We start from the raw sequence: 20,494 nt of genomic DNA on the forward strand, positions 1-20,494 counted from the left end.
GCTACCTGCAAAGAGAGCTTTTCTAAGGTTTGTCATGGCCTTCTCACCGACCACACCAAAGTAGTAATGCTGCAAGATGTGAGAGACTAATTATAGCAACCCTATTAGGGAGAATGCAATCGAGCACCATCCAACTTCCCGCTTTGCATGTTTATGGTAATATGCCACACCTATTGTTATGATGAAGAACCCAAAAACAGGCTTTGAGATTCCAGAGAAACCGGCTGCAATGGAGCCGATGGCTATCTTGACAAGTTCCGTCCTCCTCAACCCAAACCAGATTCTAAAGAAGTGGACTGCTTCTAATCTTTTCTTGTGCTCCTCTTGCTCAGGATCTTCTGTGAGGCTTTCTTCTATCTCTGCGCCTTTTTCACCTACAACTCTGCTTTTAGGTGAGCCATGGGGTTGGTCAATTTCATAATCTCGCGAAGATATATCATTTTTGTCATTCAATCAACATCATGGGCCAGTGAGATCCTGTTTCTTTTTTCATCAAAATAATTTTCACGCACAAACGGTAGGAAATAATTGTTATGAGGCAGCCAACCTTTCATCACGAACAACACTGAGGTTCTATATGTTGAATAAGTTGTCGTAAAATTTGCCGGTATCCAACAGGGTGCTGTGCGTTCCTGTCTCCTTAACCTGTCCATTCTCTACGACTGCAATTTCATCTGCATTAACGATGGTTGACAATCTATGCGCAATCAAGATCACCGTTCTTCCCTGCGTGGCCTTCTCCAATGCCTCTTGAACCAGCTTCTCAGATCCCGAATCAAGAGCACTCGTAGCCTCATCGAGCAGAGTATTGGAGGATTTTTTAGAATGGCTCTAGCTATAGCAATTCTTTGTTTTTGTCCTCCTGACAGCTGGAAGCCCCTTTGCCCCACCAGAATCTGTTGCTAGGAGATTGCATATTACCTCTGTCGAGTACTTATCTGGAAGCTGTGAAATGAAATTATGTGCATCCATCATCGCTGCATTCTCTATTAGTTGGTCATCTGCATCCAAATTTCCTACTTTAAGGTTGTCCTTGATAGTGCCAGCAAACAGTGATGGTTCTTGGGAAACTGATCCAATATTTTCGGCGGAGGCACTTCATGTGACATCCTAAATTTCAATCCCATCCTGATTTTATGAAATGAGCATTTCGTCGATGTGCCTATGGTCATTTTACTTTGAGTTGGCCACTCACAAGTAGAGGTGTCAAACGGGTGGGTCGGGTTAGGTTGGGTTTGGGTTGGGTCATTAATGGGTCGACCCAAATTGACCCATTAACCCATTTATGATCCATTTAAACTAATGTAAATTTTTCGACCCATACCCAACCCGACACATACTCGACCCGACCCATATTAATAAAATATTTTCATATTTAACCAAATTTAGGAAAACTTATTCTTATGTTTTTTTTATAAATATTATATTACTAAAAAACTTCCAAGCAACATAAATCCAATCAATAATTTTTCAAAAAAAAAATATTTTCCCTTTTCTTTCTTTTCCTTTTTTTCTTTTACATCCAAAGAAATTAGCCGCCAACCTATTTAAAACCCATTAAATCGCTAAGCATCCACTGACCAAAATTAAAAAAAAAAACAAAATGTTAAGCAACCCATTTATGACCCATGCTAATCGATTCTAGTCTTCAAAACCTTTCGCAACAAGTTTTTTGTCCCATGGCTAGCCATGTAATTTACTTCACGCCACTTACATTTAGCCTTACTCATGCCATCACCATCAGTGAATATTTCGAATTCAGACCATACAATCGAAGCGTGTTTCCTTGAACGCTTAGAGCAAGTAGAGTTATCTTCCTCGTCCTCATGAACTAAGGATGTAACTCTACGTCTCTTGGATCGTTCGGTAGTTGAATATTCTCCTTAATCCTCGTTATGTCTTGACATGTCAACTAAGAAATCTTAAATCATAAAATGAGTGTACCCCACCTCAATATTTGGGCGAACAACACGAACAAGCTCCCCACAAACTCGTAATGCTTCTGCTGTGACTTTGTTATATCTCCCACTAACATTAGATAAAACAGGGGAGGAAAGCGCCTAAAACATCATAATAAAAACAGAGAAAGTAAACACCACCACCTGCACCTGATTTCATATAAAGCCAACTCTTAAGGAAGCAGGTAGCATAAAGAGTTTATATACACAGCAAAGGTAGGAATTATACATTTATGTAAGAATGGAAAACAGAAGGCGAATGTGAAGTCAACACCAGTCTTGTAAAGATCAAAGCCTCAGTTTTCAAATTTGATGTAGATGACTTGTCCTAGAACATATAAAAACATGACGGTTAATAGCCAGAGAAATAACCGGTAGATCATTTACATCATGACAACAATCTCTAGTAAAGACAAGCAAGTTCAGGTTCAAGATTTCCATATTCGATGTACACAAATTTTGCTAATTACAGATTCCAAAAATCAAGTAGTAAAACCATAAACCAGGTCTAAAAGGTAACAAGCTGGACATATATATTAGTAACATGAATGCAGGAAAGCATCAATAGAAGCAAGCACAATTCACTATAATTGTGCTCAGAAGTCCATAATACATTACTACGCTTATAAAACAAAAGATTACAGAAAACCGTCGAACATTTACAAACTTTCCAATACATAACCTAATTCACCAACCCAAAACGGAATGACCCACATAAACAGATCAATCCGGAAGGCAAGAACAGAGGAACCAAACCGAATCACCGAAAAGACCCTGCGCACCAGCTCAAGCAATACCCCCACATTGTTCCTAACCATATCAAGCATCATCCCAACCGACCGCAACTCGAGAGGAGACCAAATCGACAGGAGCAAGAGCAAGACGAGAAAACGAAACGAAACCGCCACGAACGCGAGCGCCCACATCGCAACTCAATCCAATCGAAAAACCCAGCAAGCCTCACGCCCCCATCAACTTGCCACCAAAGAAGAGGCTGAACCCAAAAACGAGACAAGCGAGAAGGGCGCACCCGCGACATGATTACTTACCCGGCTGCTACGAAAACAATTTAGGTTTGTGGCCGAACCGCGCTGGATGACAGCGACGGAGATCTAAAAGACCACAAATCCGCAAATCCACCCAATTAAAGCGCAATCGCTTTCCGCGGACGGCGAAGACGATGGTGACGGCGGCAACGGCGGTGGCTGACGGCGGAAGGAGAAGGAGGAAAAGAAACGTAGAAGTCAAAATGCTCGGAAAAAGACAGAAGAAGTCGCCAGCGAGCTCTCGGCCTCTCGAGTCCCGACCTGCAGTACGTCGTCCGATGGAGGTTAAGCGAGAAAACGAAGAGGAAGAGTACATGGATTCTTTTAATGGGTTGATAAATGGGTCTTAAATGGGTCTGAGAACAGACCCATTTAAGAATCATTTATCTCAGCCTCTTTAAATAGATCTTAAATGGGTCTGAGAGCAAACCCATTTAAGACCCATTTATAGTTAAATGGGTCTATAAATGGGTTAATGACCCATTTTGACACCTCTACTCACGAGTAACTAATCTATTAGGCGAAGTTGTTAAGGGATATAAACGCGGCTAACTAGAGAATTCGATTGGAAATCGATTGCTTGACCATAATGATCGGCAATGGTCAATACAACACCGTATAATCGAGTTGAGATTGGATATAAGTCGACTCGACGGAAACACTTAATTGAAAAATGGGTGATTCCACATGATTGCGAAATTCGTGTCGAACGGCATTAACCCGGATTTCTATTGATTTTATACTCGATACCCGTAATTGAAACCTTACGATTTTTACGACAATCGAGAATCCCTATAAGTCAAAGATGCACAAACGTGGATAAAAAATTATCGACCACGGGTCAAACGCAATAAGATCCATAAAAGCTACCCGATAGGTTAGGTTGTACTAAAATCGCGTTCGGTCGATTTTAACCACGAAATTGAATTTGGTTTTGAGATTCGAACGTTCGAGCATGTCATGACTCATTTTTAGGACGTCGTCTCATCTTTCGGAGAAATTTCGTCGAGTTCAAAGTTTTGCGGAAAAATCGGTTTCGGACAAAATGGAAAAATAAGGAAATTCGGAATTACAGGAAAAAGGGGGATTGGCTGTCCAAAATGGATTTGTTTGTGGGAAATTGAGGTAAATTGTGATTGGAGGAAGCATGGACTAAGTTGTGCACGAAGACTTTGTGGGCAATGCAATGATGGATTAGATATTTGCTTAGGCTTGCTATTGGTTAATACATGGACTTCATGGTTCCCCCTCTGTCTTTTCTCTCTCTCTCTCCCCTCTACCTCACGCCGTTCAGCCCTTCTGCCCATTCCCATTTTCTTTCCCTCCTTTCACGCACAATTCCCCCTCCCCTCTCTGCCGAAGCCGCCCATTTCCCTTCCTCCTCCTTTTTCTTCCCCCTCTCTTCCCCACGTCTTTCTTTCTTCAGCTGGTTCCTTTTTCCCTACTACGAGACCCACGAAAAAATATACAAAAGTACCCAGTCACCATAGTAATCTACCTTCAATATGCCGTTTCTTTTCCCTGTTGTAGTAAATCAAAGGCTAATCCCCCATGATTAAATAAGAACATACTGAATTTTTTCATAAAACCGCACCACTCTCTCATTTATGGATGAGCAGCAGCATGGAAACTAAGCAAAAGGCCATCGACATGGAAACAGAACCGAGCACAAGCTATAAGAAAAAGGTCATCGGCATGGAAACAAAATCGAGCACAAGATGGCATGGAAATAGAACCGAGCGCAATCTATAAGAAAAAGGCAATCGGCATGGAAACAGAACCGAGCACAAGCACAGAACAACCAAGAAAGAGGCAAAATCCACCGGCAACTATTTCGAAAGAGGGACAAATGTAAGACAAAACACCGAGAACATAAAATCCCCCAACCGTCTTCAACAAGCAACAGGGAAATCGAAATCGAATCTACAAAACGAAAGCCGAAACATGATAAGAGAGGTGAGAAGGGAAGGATCGATCGAACTTCGTGAGGAATCGTGGTGGGAAGTTCCAAAGAAGAATGCGAACGAACGCGGATGCAAGTGGACTGAATAACGACAGAGATGGGCGACAGCGACTGGAGTTTTGGAATCCAGAGCGGAAAGGGGATGCGGAAGGAGGAGGCAGGTCGACGGGACGACTGGAGCAAATTGGACGGTTTGAGGATGGAGACGGCGAGATGAGCAACGATCGACTGGCAAGAGGACGGCGACAGCGACTAGAGTTGCGGAATCTAGAGCGGAAAGGGGACGCGGATAGAGGAGGCGGGTCCGACGAGATGACCAGAGCAAACTGGACGGTCTGAGGACGGCGATGGCGTCAGAGTCGACGGCGAGGACGGACAACTTCGGAGTCAACGATGCTAGGGTTTTTGGTTGAAGTGAGGAGAAGGAAGAAAAGCAAGGGTAAAGTGAGGAGAAGGAGGAGTCAATGTCTGTGAAGAGAAGGATAGAGAAAATAAAATAATTTATATTTCTATTTTAGAAACGAGAGAAGCTACAATTTCTAGCTTTGATTTCTCTTCAAATCAATTTTGGAATAGAAATTTGTTTCAGAAATAGAGAAATCAAATTGCGTTACTAAACGGATTTCTGTTTCAAACCCGTTCCGGGAAACGAGAGAAATAGAGAAATCAAGAAACAGAAATTTTGTCATGTGCAGCCTTAGCTACTACATCACCGTCCACAGCATCCTTATGCTAGTCTTCTTCTTCTTCTTTTTCTTTTGTTGCTGCCACTCTCCTCATCCAACAACCCAGCTCACGCCCAGCCAGCAGCTCCTTCACCGAGTGTCTCCACAGCAACGCCACAGTCAGCCCACCTTGCCGCCAACCTCAGCCGCAGCAGCCGCTTCACCGAGAACACCGAACAGCCACCCGTCACCGCCGCCACGTGGGTTGCCGGTGAGGCCTGCGGCGGTCCCGCCAGCTTCCACTCCAGCTACATGCGCGCCACCCCAAGCGGCTCAGCCTACGACTACGCCCACCTCAACCAGAGCAGCGGCGGCGGCAAGAACCTGTACGTCCACGTCGCTCCGCTGAATGCCCCCGCGCCGTCCGGCAGGAGTGAGTACTATCGAGGTGCATGCTTCGCGTTGGGAGTTAGTGATTGGTGATTGTAGGCTTTTGAGAAATGGTTCCGATGAGGCTAACGCTTTTGCCGGTGTTTGCAGGTCCGATGGACAGGATATGCGGCGCACTGAACCGGTGTGGGAAGAGGTTCAAAGACGCTACGCGAAAGCGGAGACGCTCGCGGACAATATGCAGCATCACCGTAAGTTGTCTCTACAATTTTTGCTCGCAATATATGTCTGTATAATCAGTTAGGAACATTTTGGATTTGTTCGTGGACACGTACCTGATTGCTTGCTTGCATATATATTTTTTTTCTCTGTTTCTGCAATGTAAGAGTTTGGCACCTTGTCTTTCATTGACGTCGTTTGGGAATCAGTTCGATTTCAGTCACCACCTAGGAACTAACATACATGCTTCATAATCTGTGTATTCAATCCACCGATTAGCTGTTGAGTGGATCGAGTCCTTTGATTATTTATCTAGGGGAGATTGAACTGTTATGTGCAGTGCTATCTTCAGCGCTTAATGTTTTGCTAATCTATGTCGATTCCTACTTACAACAAATTGCCGAATGTGTAACACGGCACTTCTGTGGAGGACATATTTTGTTTTGCATAATTTTCTAAAGCCATCCAGACCCATCGGGCTCTTTGCATGACTGAACGTTGGACTAGATAAATGATCACCTCTTGGCTCTTCGTCATTTTCTTGTAAAGAAGAAAAATTAGCTTTGCCCTGTAATAGGAAGCACTGTAGCAGCTGAATAAGCTTGGTTTTGGCTTGTTGTCTGTTCTTTAGTTTATTTGTGACTTGTGAGAGACAAAGCCCGTAATTTCTTTAATTCTTGTCTCCTCATGGTTTTCAATCGATGGAATTGTGATGTTAAGAACTCTATTTATGCCTGACCTCGACCAATTTGCAATTGTGCTATGTTTGTGTGAAACAGTTAGAACCAGCCCTAGCATCACAGACGCAGCAATGGCTCGACTTGCTCAGGGGACAAAAGTGCTTGCAGAGGGGGGACGGGATAAGGTATTTCAGCAGACGTTTGAGATTCTGCCAAGAGAGAAGCTCGTGAAGGCATATGCTTGCTATCTATCCACTTCCACTGGGCCTGTCATTGGGACACTATTTGTCGAACAAGACTGGCATTTTGTCTGAATCATGAGGAGTTTTTTATGCATTACAATTTCATAGCCTGAGTTATTATTTTCGTTTCCCCCCTTTATTATTAGCCTGAGTTATCATTATCGTTGCCCCTCCTGGGAGAATCTTAGTTACGCCCGCCCCCTTTAGAAAGACCATCGACCCTTAATTATCCTTCTTTTCCGTTAGCGGCCCAAAGATTTCACATCTCAGTTTCCAAGTCATGTCACGCAATTCGCAATCTCATGTTTAGCCCCGATAGGAGCTCCAGCCATGTGCGGAATCATAAAAGCGAAAATCTCACCCAAAATTAAAAAAAAAAAAAGTAAACAAAAAATAAAGAAGAAAATAAAGAAGAAAAAAAAAAGACAAAAGAAAAAAATAGAGAGTGAAACGGGAGAGATAAAAACCCGGAGGAGGTTCTTGCTTCGTTGTGCACACACTGTGGCATCCGGAAATTTTGACAACCCTCGGATATGTGACGGCCATGACTGATCGACGGAGGTATCGTTGGACTATATCATCGGTATCATGTACGGACATTGTTTTGTTACCACCATCGGACCGATGAGTCACGGTTAGAAATGGTTCGACCGTGAGTGAGTTATAGCTTCGTCTCTATGTACCATTACTAGCAAGGCCGAGGTTTATTCCAAGTAATGTGCTGACGAGATATTTCCTATACTAAATTTGGCCGTTTAGTTGTGTACTCTACGAACTAAATCTCCCATGTACATTGTTGCGACCCTGTGCAGCCACGTAAGTAATTATTTTTCAGCACTTGTCCATGCTGAAGTTAAGAGTCGAATTTTGGAGGAATTAATCCGTGCGTAAGGACCATGTACGTTTCTTCACATGCGCGACCATACATTCACATAAGAATTTCTCCGAGTCCATTGACCTACCATGCACGGCCATACGGCCATGTTCTTTTCTTTTCTGTCGAAGTCAGTCAATAAGAAGAAAAAGAAAGTTCGACCTATGCAGCCCTTTATTTCCGCACATGAAGAATCGTGCAACCGGTCAACTAAGGAAGGGGATTGTTGACCGAAGGGCACTCAGCAAAAGCCACGTAGCTTCCTCATTTGGTTGCCAGCGAAGGAGAAGTCCATGAAGAAATTACGCTGGCAAGGCAAGGGGGTGAAATCTGCATGCAAGGAGCCACGTTTCCTCCACCTGCCACGTTCACCAGCTGCTTCGTTCGTGTCTCCAAGTGGCCAAAGAAAATTGCCACGTTTCTTCCACCTGTCCTCCATGCATGCATCCACCGAAAATCCCCCTCTTGGTTGGCTGGTTTTTAGCAAAACCAGCAGCTAATCTAAGTGAGCTAAAGAGAGTGACCGAGCAGAACCGAGAGAGAGAGATCGAGCGAGGAAATTCGCAAGTGAGCAGCAGGTGGGTGAACAGCGAAGAGGAAGAAGGGACCACCTTCTGCCGTGCTCGATCTGCCGCCGCCTCGCCGCCGGTTTCCGTCGCCGACTGGCCAAGCCGCAACCCCTGAACCTCCATTTTCGGACAGCTACCGAGTGAGAGAGTTTAAGGCGAGCAATTGTTCTTCAATCTATGTTGTTGCAAGCTGTTTTGCCTAGAAAAGAAGTGAAATAGGTGAGGAGAATGGAGTACTTGAGCTGCATGTGGAGTCTTTGATATGTAGGAGGGTGTTAGATCAAGAAAACTGGTTGTGGATGAGGTGCATGTGCTGGATTTCGAATTTCATGAAGTGTGAGTGCTGGATTTTTGAACTTGCAAGTGAAACCAAATGAATTTGAGATTCTGACCATGAGGAATCTTAGTGATAATCATGCTGTGTTAAGGTGTATTGTGTGCATTGACGGGAGGTCGAAATGTAATGTATAGGAGGAGTTTTGTGAACTTGTGAACTATTTTTGTGAAAATCAGTGTGACCTCAGGCGACATTTTAAATTTTCTGTAATTATCTGACCACAATTTGATTTCGAACCCTTGATGAAAGTTTTAGAGAACATCTTCATGAATAACATATCCAAAATTCAGAGAAAAGGAACAAATTATGACCCTCGAAATAATTTTCCTACAAAAATATGAAATCTGGAATTTTACAGAATGTTGGGTAGGAATAAAATCGAAGTTTTACTCTCGGTGCCTATGGAATCTGACTTAGTGTTCTTCTTGAGATTTTTTCCTCTAGGTCTTATCGATAACGTGTCAAAATTTCGTAATTTTCTGAGCCCGTTTAGTAATTAATTCGGAATTTTTGCTAAAACTGCGCAATTGTAGAAATTAAGTTACTGTTTCGAGATTTCTATAGAATTGTCCCATATGAAGTATAGTTCTCGAATTGCCATGTGACTTAGTAATACTGATGGTGGGATATTGTGATTGATAAAAAGTTTGTGAGATATCTTGTTTGACATATGATGATGCATTTGTGAATTAAAATGCAATTTGTTTGATAAAAGGGTTCATGAGATATCTTGTTTGACATATGATGATGCATTTGTGAAATTAAAATGTGATTTGTTACCCATTGAACCCTTGGATTAATGATGCCCCGGGAGTTGAGATGCCCAAAGGATCGAGTGAGTCGATGCCTTGTGGATGCCCGGTGGCCTTAAATGGCTGAATGCCAAAGGTTATTCCCCGGGAGTTTCGGGATGCCCGGTAGTATGCTAGTCGGTACGTAAATCCGGATGGCCAAGGTAACCATTTTCATGGGAGGCCCTCGAGGTTCCTTGTGATGCCAGGTGGGGTACGAGATGCCTAGAGGCGTGATTCGCTCCAGATGCCCGGTGGCCTTAAATGGCTGAATGTCGGAGGCTTTCGCGATGCCTAGAAGGATGCGAATGCCAGAGGGACGCAAACATTGGTCCTCCAGGGATGAAACCTTTTGAAAAATAAAATAAATGATTTGACTATAAATGTGTGGGGTCTGAATATGTTGTCATCACATTGAAGGGTTTCATGATTGTGATCTGATTATGTGGCATATGATTCTTATAGAATTTGCAATTGCTTTAGTATTGAAGAATTCCATGATATTGATATCCATTTATCCCTTGTCTCCCTGCCTTGTCTATCTTGTATGAAATTAGATGCTGATTGTTATGCTCGATATAGCTTGTTGAATCTTTTGCTGCTGAGTGGTTGTACTCACCCCGTTTGGGGACTAACATTTCAGACTAGACAAGATACCTCTGCCGCCACCGCCACCAGCAGATGGACTGAGTGGTTGGATATGGCCGCGAGGAGGAGGACAACAAAAGAAGGAACTTTTGGATGCCGACACCGATCGATGGACTTTAAGTATATGACTGTTGAAAGAGATGTCGGTCATCTTTTGAAATATAGCCAAGTATAGAAAACCTTGGCATTTTGATGTACTAACAAATGATGTCCATCAAGTTATATAAATAAAAGTGTAGGGCTTTAACTTACATAAAATGTTTAGTTGGTGTGCACTATTTTCTGAATATAGGGAAGGGAGTTGTTGGATACGCTTCCGCCATATAAATTGCGCAGGGACCGACCTAAAAGATATAAACCCCAGGATTGATGGACCTTCATGTCACGAAAGAGAAAGGTAAGCGAACTGTGATGACCCTGACAGATCGAGGGCCATTCAAGGGGTGCCACACACACACAATCGCAGTCACGCTCAATCTTCCTCTCACCTCCTTACTTCTCCTTCCTCCTTTTCCCTCTTTGCAATTCTCATCTCGTCTCCATCGCTCTGCCACTTGTATTTTGCTTCCCTACACCACCGCCTCCAGCTCCACTCCTCCTCGCACTCTCACACTCCCTCTGCTCCTGCCGCTCTCTCTTTCTCTCCATCTCATTCTCCGTCTCGTCGACCGGCAGGTGCAACGCTTTGCAGGGGTTTGCAGAACCGATGAGCAAGATATGCGACTCATTGGACAGGTGTGGGAAGAGGTTCAAAGATGCTACGGGAAAAGCAGAGATGCTCCGCGGACAATGTCTGGCATCACCTTGAGTTCTCTCTACATTTTGTCTCGCTAAACATGCTGGTATAATCAGATAGAAACATTTTGGATTTATTCATGGAGACTTGTCTAATAGATGATTGCTTGCTTGCTTCCATATATTTATCATTCTGTCTCCGCAAATCTACGTGATTGCTATTGGAGTAATCATTCAGTCCAAGCAGTTTGGTTCTTTGTTCTTAATTGACTTCGTTTGCTCAGCACGGCCGCGTCACAACATTTCGGTCCTATGGTATTGGTAATCAGTTCAAACGATCAGCCATCGTCTTCTTTTGCAATTGCCACCTAGGAGCTAAGATACTTGCCTTATAACCTGTGCATTTAATCTGCCAATTAGCAGTCGAGTGGATCAACTTTGATATGTGGTGCTATCTTCGGTGTTTGTTTAAATGGTACTTCCGTGGAGGACATGGTTTGTTTTCTATCATTTTCTAAGGGTATCAGGACCAGCTGGGCTCTTGAAATATAGATGAACGATCATCTCTTGGCCAAAGTAAAGAAAATTAGCTTTGTTTTGTAAGAGCAAGCACTTCAGCAGTTGATAAGCTTGGCTTTGGCTCGTTGTCCGTTCTTCAGTTTCTTTGGGAGAGACAAAGCCCGTAATTTCGTTGGTTCTTGTGATGCTACGAACCTATTCTTGCCTGACATTTTTTTTTTTTTTTTGGGATCAAAATTCTTGTCTAACATTTGACTAATTGGTAATTGCGCTATGTTTGGGTAGAAACAATTAGAACTAGACCCGCATCACCAACGCAGCAATGGCTCGACTTGCTCAGGAGACAATTGGGACATTGCCCAAAGAAAGAAAAAAAGAAGAATCATATTCACTTCGCCGTGGCTGACACAGGACGTAAACTTTATTCTTTTCGTAGAAAATAACTTCGAGAAAAACATTTTTCAATTTTCTGATATCCATTTTACAGAAAATAAACAGGTCACAGGAAACATTTTTCATCAAAGGAAATGTCTTCTAAAATACTGAAAAATGTTTTTCGCTTCTTTCTTTCATTTCTAAACCAAGCACTTCTTTTTACCAAATAAATTTACCTTTTTATAATTTTTTTAAAAAAATTCAAAATTTTACTAATTTTAAAATTTTTTTCTTTCCTTTCTTTCTCTTTTTTTTTTTTTTTCCTTCTTCTTTATCTGGTTGGCAACCGATGGCCTCACCAAATCTAGTGACCTAGGCGAGGCTTGAGCCTCACTTATGGTAGCCAAAAGTCGGCAAGGCTCTAGTGATGTTGGGTGAGGCTCGAGCCTCCGCTAGCTTGCTAGCCTCACGAAGCTCGACCTCATTAGTACCTGGCTCAACCGTGGCTAGCTATCAACCAAGGAAGAAAAAAAAAAAATCAAATTAAAAAATTTAAATAATTAAAAATATATATTGAAAGGAGTGTATGGAAGAAAAGATTTTCCTTACTAAGTGATGGAAAATTTTCTACTTTATTTTTAAGTTTCAGTTGAATATTAAAAAATATTATCTTTTTTTATAAAAAAAATGATTTTTGGAAAATATTTTTCAAAAGAGCTGGGTTCGTTCCTATGCGTCTTCAAAAAATATCCCTTCCACATCCATATGACCAAATACGCGTTGTCCAATTAACATCACCGTATAATACACAAAGTTTCAAAATCATGATTACATGTAGTGATCTGAAATTGGTTGTGTATACATGGCCATGCCCATTATGCAGTCAAAATATGCGTATCTCAAAAATTGAAAATACAAATAATTTTGGCCGTAATTATGATGTGTGGCTATCCAATGGAGCCGTGCAGTTGAAAGTTGATGGGGCAAACTCGGATTCGGTCCAATCATCCAAGATTTCGTGCCCTTTTTAAGTGATTAACTATGCTTGCGTCTTCATCAAAGCAAGCGAAACACAGCATTTTTATCAATTCATTTAGCGCAGCGTCTTCGTCGAACACAATATCTTCAGGTAATGCCTAAAGTTTTGAAATGAATCGCATTTGTACTGTTGCAATCTCTTTCAAATGTTTATTTTCTAACTTTGTTGACAAAGAAAAAGCTTTATCATTTGACCACGTATTGTTACAACCGTTTGCTTCCTACTTCCTCATTAATTGAAGAATTCTTGTGTACAGTGGACTTATAAAACAGTGGTTCTATACTTGGCTACTGCGAAATGTTATATAGACTTTTTTGTATATCAAAAATCCCCTCTAACATCTTTCGGTTGATTATTCTAATAAAATTAAAATGGGGGACATCCAATTATTGCAAATAACCTAATATAGGTTGTATTCTATGAATTGTGGAAAACCCATTAAATTTTCGAGAGTTGATAGAACTAGACTTCTTAAGTGCACTAAAATGCTTTATTTTAATTGAGTGCTCCATTAATTTTCATTTGATTACTTTGAAATCTTTTTACTCTTTGGAATGATTTCAATATTGTTAACCGGTACAATTCATGATATTGGTTATTTACTGTAATTCCAAAATTTGCATCTTTAAGTTAGTTTCCATTCAATACACGTCATCATCAACATAAATATGAAGACGTTCATTCTTCAATCTCTCTAGACCTAGGCATGGATAATTAGTATGTGGAGAAATAAATGTTCAACAATAAAAAGATTATCCATGTACGATGCACAACTTGTGGAGAAGTTGAAGAAGTTTCTTCACCTTATCTAATCTTTTTATTCTTTGGACCTATATTTCCACTCATACTGATTATCCATGCTTATATCTAGAGAAGTTGAAGAATGGTCATACTCATATTTACATGGACGATGATGTGAATTGAATGGAAACTAAGTAAAGATGCACATTTTGAAATTACAGTAAATAACCAATGTCAAGAATTTTACTTAACAATATTAAAATCACTCCAAAGAATAAAAATATTTCAAAATATTTAAATGAAACTTAATAGTGTACTCAATCAGGATAAAGCATTTTAGTGCACACTGGGAAATCTAGTTCTATCAAATCTCAGAAAACTTATGGTTCATCACAACGCATACAAAACAACTTCTTACTACGTTATTTGCAAAATTGGATGTCCCCTATTTTTAATTTTATAGATTAATCAGCTGAAAGATGTTAAGGGGATTTTTATTTCATTTTATTATTTATTATAAAGGCTAATGTCGCGATCTTAACTCGAGCTCTACCAAACCTATATCAACTCATGACTTAGGTTTATGTTATTAAAATGAAAATGATTTTCGATTAGAAGTCGTCACTATTCTTTTAACCTTATTTTACCCTCAAGGACCATTTTAAAACTTCCAAATATGTAATCTAGGCTAAGATGCAATTTTAAGATGATATGCAACCTATCTAGTAAATTATCTTATTTCAAACTAGGAAGTCTTATCTTAAACTTGAAATTTTATTCGAATTGGGAAATTACCATCTGGTCCAATTAGATTTTTAATTGTATTTTTTTAAACAATGAGGTAAATTGAATCAAATACTATCTATAGCAATCACACAAATATCAATAGAATATTTGATGACCACCCAAACATGCAAATTTGGATACGAATAAAATCGGCAAATCATATCCTAGATCAAATTGGCCGATTTTCCGTTCAATTGGAAGTCGTATCTTAGAAATGAGATTGGATTATCAATTTACCGTGCAATCGCGAGTAGTATATGAGATCGAGATGTGCAATCGCAAGTCGTATCTCGAATATCGAACTATCAATTGAAGCACATTGTTAATTTGCGGTTTGGCCTAACACATCAAAAAATATGCATAATTAGATATCAAATAGTTCAAATTAAGCGATAAAAAAGAATATTGAAATTTGGATAGATTCTCACCAAATTCGACCCGGAGGAGAATCAACGCCGTCCTGCTGCCCTGTGCAAAAGTTTAGGCCATTTATGGTCAGAAAGTGATGTGGTGGAAGTACAACAGGAAATTCCTCTCAATAAACGAATCGAATGCAGTCACATGCTTTTTGGTAAGCTATATTCGAAACCCCATGTTAATTTTCCAGCATTTTGGACTACTATGAAGAAGGCGTGGAAAGCAGAGGCAGTAGTGTGCTCCCAAAAAGAACCGAGACTCTTTTCTTTTGTTTTTGATTCAGAGGAAGAAAAAGAAAGAGTTCTGAAATCAGGACCGTGGTCCTTTGCTAGCAACCTCCTAGTATTAAAGCAATGTCAGCCAGAAATTCCTGAACACTGCTATGATTACTCTAGATATGACTTATGGGTTCATATTGTTGGTCTTCCCGGGGTGGCTCATAGAAGAAGTATTTGCTGATGTAGCTGCTAAAGTGGGTGTAGTTAAAGAAATTCAAGCTGGAGGCAAGAGGAAATAGCCCCTACAAAACCGGTAAAGTTAAAGTGGAGATGGAGCTTTCAGCCCCTCTCAAATTAGGGGCGGTAGTAAAGATCGGAAACAAAAATTTATGAGTGGAGTTCAAGTACGAACGTCTTCCTCACTTTTGCTTCTCGTGCGGTAGAATTGGTCACTACGCATCATATTGCGAGGAGATACCATATGGAAACAACTAATTGGGCAGCTAACAAGGCGGGTAAGTATGGTCCTTGGCTCAAAGCAGAAGTTCGAGATCATAGCCCACACTGGGCAGCATTTTATGGCAAAACAGACCCAACTCAGGAAGAAGAAGAATCAGTCCCTAAAACTCCCTTAATGACAGTTAACATGGAAGTGGTTGCCACTACTGAACCCGAAACAAACATAACCCTCGGAATAAGAAAAGAGTCGATAGTCCTTCTTCAAAGGAGGGCAGAGAGGGCGGACAGACACCTGCAGTAGCTAAAGAGGGGAGTGTAACTCAGAGATTGTATCTTGAAGGCTCTAAAGTAGCAGGATCCTAGCTAATAAGCGGTGATGACAAGAAAAGTCAGAAATCTCAACAAGCTAAAAAACAGAAAAGAGCATAATCTATTAGCTCTTATTTCCTTGATGACTTGGAACTGTTAGAGACCCCTGTTCAGCTGGTCAAAGAGGGGAAGGATTGGGCTTTGGTGGCTAGCCCTAATAAGCCACCAAAAACACCATGAGGATTATAAGTTGGAATTGTCAGGGGCTGGGCAATCCCCTGATGGTTCAAGAACTTAGAGCCTTAAAGGCTCAAGAATGGCCCAACATGGTCTTTTTGATGGAGACCAAAAACAAAGTGACGATGATAGATAAAATCAGAAGAAAACTCAACTTTCAGCACACGTTTATAGAGCCACCTATTGGTATTGCTAATGGATTGGTGCTTATGTGGAACGACGAGGCGGATATCACAATAAACTCAAGCTCAAAAGAGTATATGGATGTAGAATGCGGGGATCCTTCCAGTGGCAATATGATGAGAGTTACATTCATACATGCATCTACCAACTTCACAGAGAGGCTGCATTTATGGCAACAGATTCGGGACTTGCACCCTACTAATCAAATTCCGTGGCTTTGCATGGGGGACTTTAATGAAATCCTATACACCTGGGAGAAGGTAGGGAAGAGGGAAGCCGACCAACACCGGATTGCTGCTTTCCGAAAAATGATAAATGATTGCTCCTTAATGGATATGGATACAAAAGGCTACGCATATACTTGGGCAAACAATCGAATCGGGGAAAACTTAGTGAAGAAGAGGTTAGATAGAGCCTTATGCACAATGGAGTGGACAATTTCTTTCCCTAATGCTGAAGTAGTGGCCCTCCCAGCAGTTGGTTCAGATCATAGCCCATTAGTGTTATCCCTACATCCTGTTAGAGAAAGAAGAAGAAAGGAATTCAAGTTTGAAGCCTACTGGATGGAGGAGGAAAAGTGTGGGGAGATTATAAAAAGTTGTTGGGGAAATGATAGGCACCAGCATATCACTTTGGCTAAAAAATTACAGCAGGTGACTAAGGAATTGACAAAATGGAGCAAAACTAAGTTCTCTAATGCAGCTGTCCAAATTAGAAATCTCAAAACACAACTTACTGATCTTACAAATGGGGATTCAGAATTTTCAAGCCAAATGGCATGTCAAGAGATAAAAGGAAAAATCGAGAGGCTTTGGCACAGGGAGGAGATGTATTAGGGCATGAGATCACGTATCAACTGGATGCGGTGGGATATAGGAACTCAAAATACTTCCACGCTACTACACTTCAAAGAAGACAAAGAAATAGAATTTCTATGCTGCGCATCAATGACGACACTTGGTGCCGAGACCACCACATGCTGAAACACCACATAACGGACTTCTACTACTCTCTATATGCATCAGAGGGTCAAAGAAACTTTCAACCTATTCTGGACATGTGCCCCACAGTCATAAACATGCAAATGAACGAGTATCTTCTAGCCCCTATATCTATGGAAGAGGTTAAAGAGGCGGTTTTTCAGCTTGGCTCACAGAAAGCTCTTGGCCCAGATGGGATGAATGGCCAATTTTATCAACACTACTGGGAGGATATCAAAATGGATGTGCTGCATATGGTCAGAAACTTTGTGGAATCAGGTGAGTTCGACCCTCAACTCAACAAGACCCACATAACCCTTATTCCCAAAGTTAAAACACCAGAAAGTATTTCTCAATTCAGGCCAATCAGTCTATGCAATTTCAGCTACAAAATTATCTCCAAAGTACTAGCAAACAGATTGAAACCATGGCTTCAAGAGATAATAGCACAAGAACAAAGTGCTTTTGTAAAGGGCAGACAAATACAGGATAACATCTTTATAGTTCAAGAGGTGTTACACCAGTGAGAATCGAAGAAAAAAAAGAAATTCGGGGCAGTCCTTAAGGCGGATATGAAAAGGCCTATGATCGGGTTGAGTGGGATTTCTTTAAAAGGTGTATGTTGAAGATGGGATTTAGTGCAAAATGGGTGGAGCTAATTATGACATGTGTTTCCACGGTGTCCTTTAGCATAAAATTTAATGGTGATCAAACTGAGTATTTTAAACCCCCAAGGGGATTAAGACAAGGAGACCCATTGTCGCCCTACCTCTTCATATTGATGGCTAATGTCTTCTCCTGGATGATGAACAAAGCAATAGAAGATGGAAGCCTAAAAGGAATAAAACTCAACAGGTATTGTCCCACATTGTCTCATCTATTATTTGCTGATGACGCCATTATTTTTATGGATGGAACAGTTGGCGAATGCCAAAATCTAGCCAATATCTTTAATCAGTATTGCTATGCCACTGGTCAAGCAATTAATCTCAACAAGTCTGGAGTGTTTTTTAGTAAGGGCTGTCCATTGACCTTAAAGAGGAATATGGCCTATGAGTTACGTGTGCCGATTATGGACAAAACAAGAAAATACTTGGGAATTCCATCTGATTGGGGACAAACAAGAATAGATATGTTTTCATGGATCATTGCTAGGGTGAATATGAAGCTGGAAGGTTGGAAAGAAAAACTCTTATCTAAAGTTGGTAAGGAAACATTGATCAAAGTAGTAGTACAAGCAATCCCTCAATATGCTATGTCCATCTTCAAACTCCCAATCTCCATATGCAAAGCCATCGAACAACGGATAGCAGCTTTTTGGTGGAAACGAGAATGAGTCTAGAAGAGGAATGCACTGGAAAAAAATGGGAAATCTTGAAATGCAGAAAAGATGAAGGGGGCCTTGGTTTCAAAGACCTAATTAATTTTAACAAGGCAATGTTAGCCAAACAAGCATGGAGATTACTTTGAGTCACCCTCGGCTCTATGGAGCAACATTCTAAGAGGATTATACTACCCAAACAGTGACTTATGGAAGGCAAAAACAGGACAGAGACCATCGTGGGGTTGGCGCAGCATACTTATTGGTCGAGATACCATCGAACCGGAGGTGAAGTGGATAGTGGGAGATGGACAAAGTATTCACATATGGAAAGATAGATGGCTTCCAAGGGGAGTGATCGGAGGCCCGGTGAATAGAAACGATCCAGAGAAAGTCGCTGAACTAATCAACAGTGAAAGCAGGTTATGGGAGCAAACTAAAATCCAAGCGCTCTTTGATGAACAAGTAGCTCAGGAAATTCTATCTACTCCAATCAGCATCCAGTCACAGCAAGATAGGCTAATTTGGACGGGAAACCAATCAGGTACGTACTCGGTAAAAAGTGGCTATAACAGAGTATGTGCAAAAGCTGATAACCCTGACCTAAACAGAGCCACTACCTCCTATCAGCCACCTCAATCCTTATGGAATCGATTATGGGACACTCCAATCCCCCCTAAAATCAAATTCTTTTTGTGGAGCATATGCCAAAATGCACTCCCAACAAAAGAAAACATCTATAAAAGGCGAATCGTACCTGATCCCCTGTGCCCGCTTTGCCTCAAGTATCCAGAAACAACAGAACACCTATTTTTCCTATGCAAAAAAACACGGCACATATGGAGCGATCCACGCCTTAACCTGCACACAGCCACCAAATCAGTAACTCGTATAGATAAGTGGTTTGCTGAATTCTTCGACGCAAAAACAGAGCTACCTTCAGCAGCTATGGTGGCCCACTCGATGTGGCTGATATGGAAGCTCCGCAATGACAACATCTTCAGATCTCGGCCCCCCAAAACCGACTCACTAGTAGATCTTGCCATCATCCAGACTATGGCTTTCTCCAGATGGATCCCGAGTAAAAAAACGCTAAAAACCAGCAGATCTGACTTGCCTGAGGTATGGAAGGCACCGAATAATTGCAGACTCAAGCTTAATGTGGACTGTTCTTGGAAGAAAGAAGATGAGACAAGTTCGGTAGCAGGGCTCGTGCGTGACTCGAACGGCTTGCTGATTGATGGCTTCGCAGCTGAAATCCAAGAAGAATCTGTTCTACACGCCGAAACCCTAGCGCTTCTTCATGGCACACGCTTTCTGCACAAGAGAACAGGAAGTACAGGGGAAGCAGTTCAGTTCGAAGGAAGAGGCTGGGAAGTACAAAGCGATAACTTCACACTCATGGAAGCCATCTTGGGCTGGACAGCTGACCCATGGGCTGTTAGTGGCCTTCTACCAGAAATTCGAGCACTCCTACGGACACTCCCCTCTACAACTCTCTCCTACTGTTCAAGAAAAGCGAACTCAGCCGCTGATTGGCTCGCCAAAATGCACCGCCTCAAAGCTCTGGCAACCAATTGGGTTTACACGCCACCGTCTTCCCTCTTAGATATCTTATGTTTTGATGCTAAACTATCATCTACGTGTAACCCGTATGTTTAATATATGAATATCATATTTCCGACCAAAAAAAAAAAAAATCGGGATGGACGGACCACGGATCGGGACAGCGGCGGTGGCTCGTGATTGAAGGATAGTGGATTGAACGGTGGTGCTCGGTCATGGAAGGTCGT

The 20,494-nt window shown here is 41.5% G+C and overlaps 1 pseudogene; it reads right to left on the minus strand.

The window, feature by feature from the left end:
• The window catches only part of LOC120289602, a 90,596-nt pseudogene that overhangs the window by 67,997 nt on the left and 2,105 nt on the right, over positions 1-20,494 (minus strand).

Source organism: Eucalyptus grandis, chromosome 11, assembly GCF_016545825.1.
Source record: "Eucalyptus grandis isolate ANBG69807.140 chromosome 11, ASM1654582v1, whole genome shotgun sequence".
NCBI classification, from domain to species: Eukaryota; Viridiplantae; Streptophyta; class Magnoliopsida; order Myrtales; family Myrtaceae; genus Eucalyptus; species Eucalyptus grandis.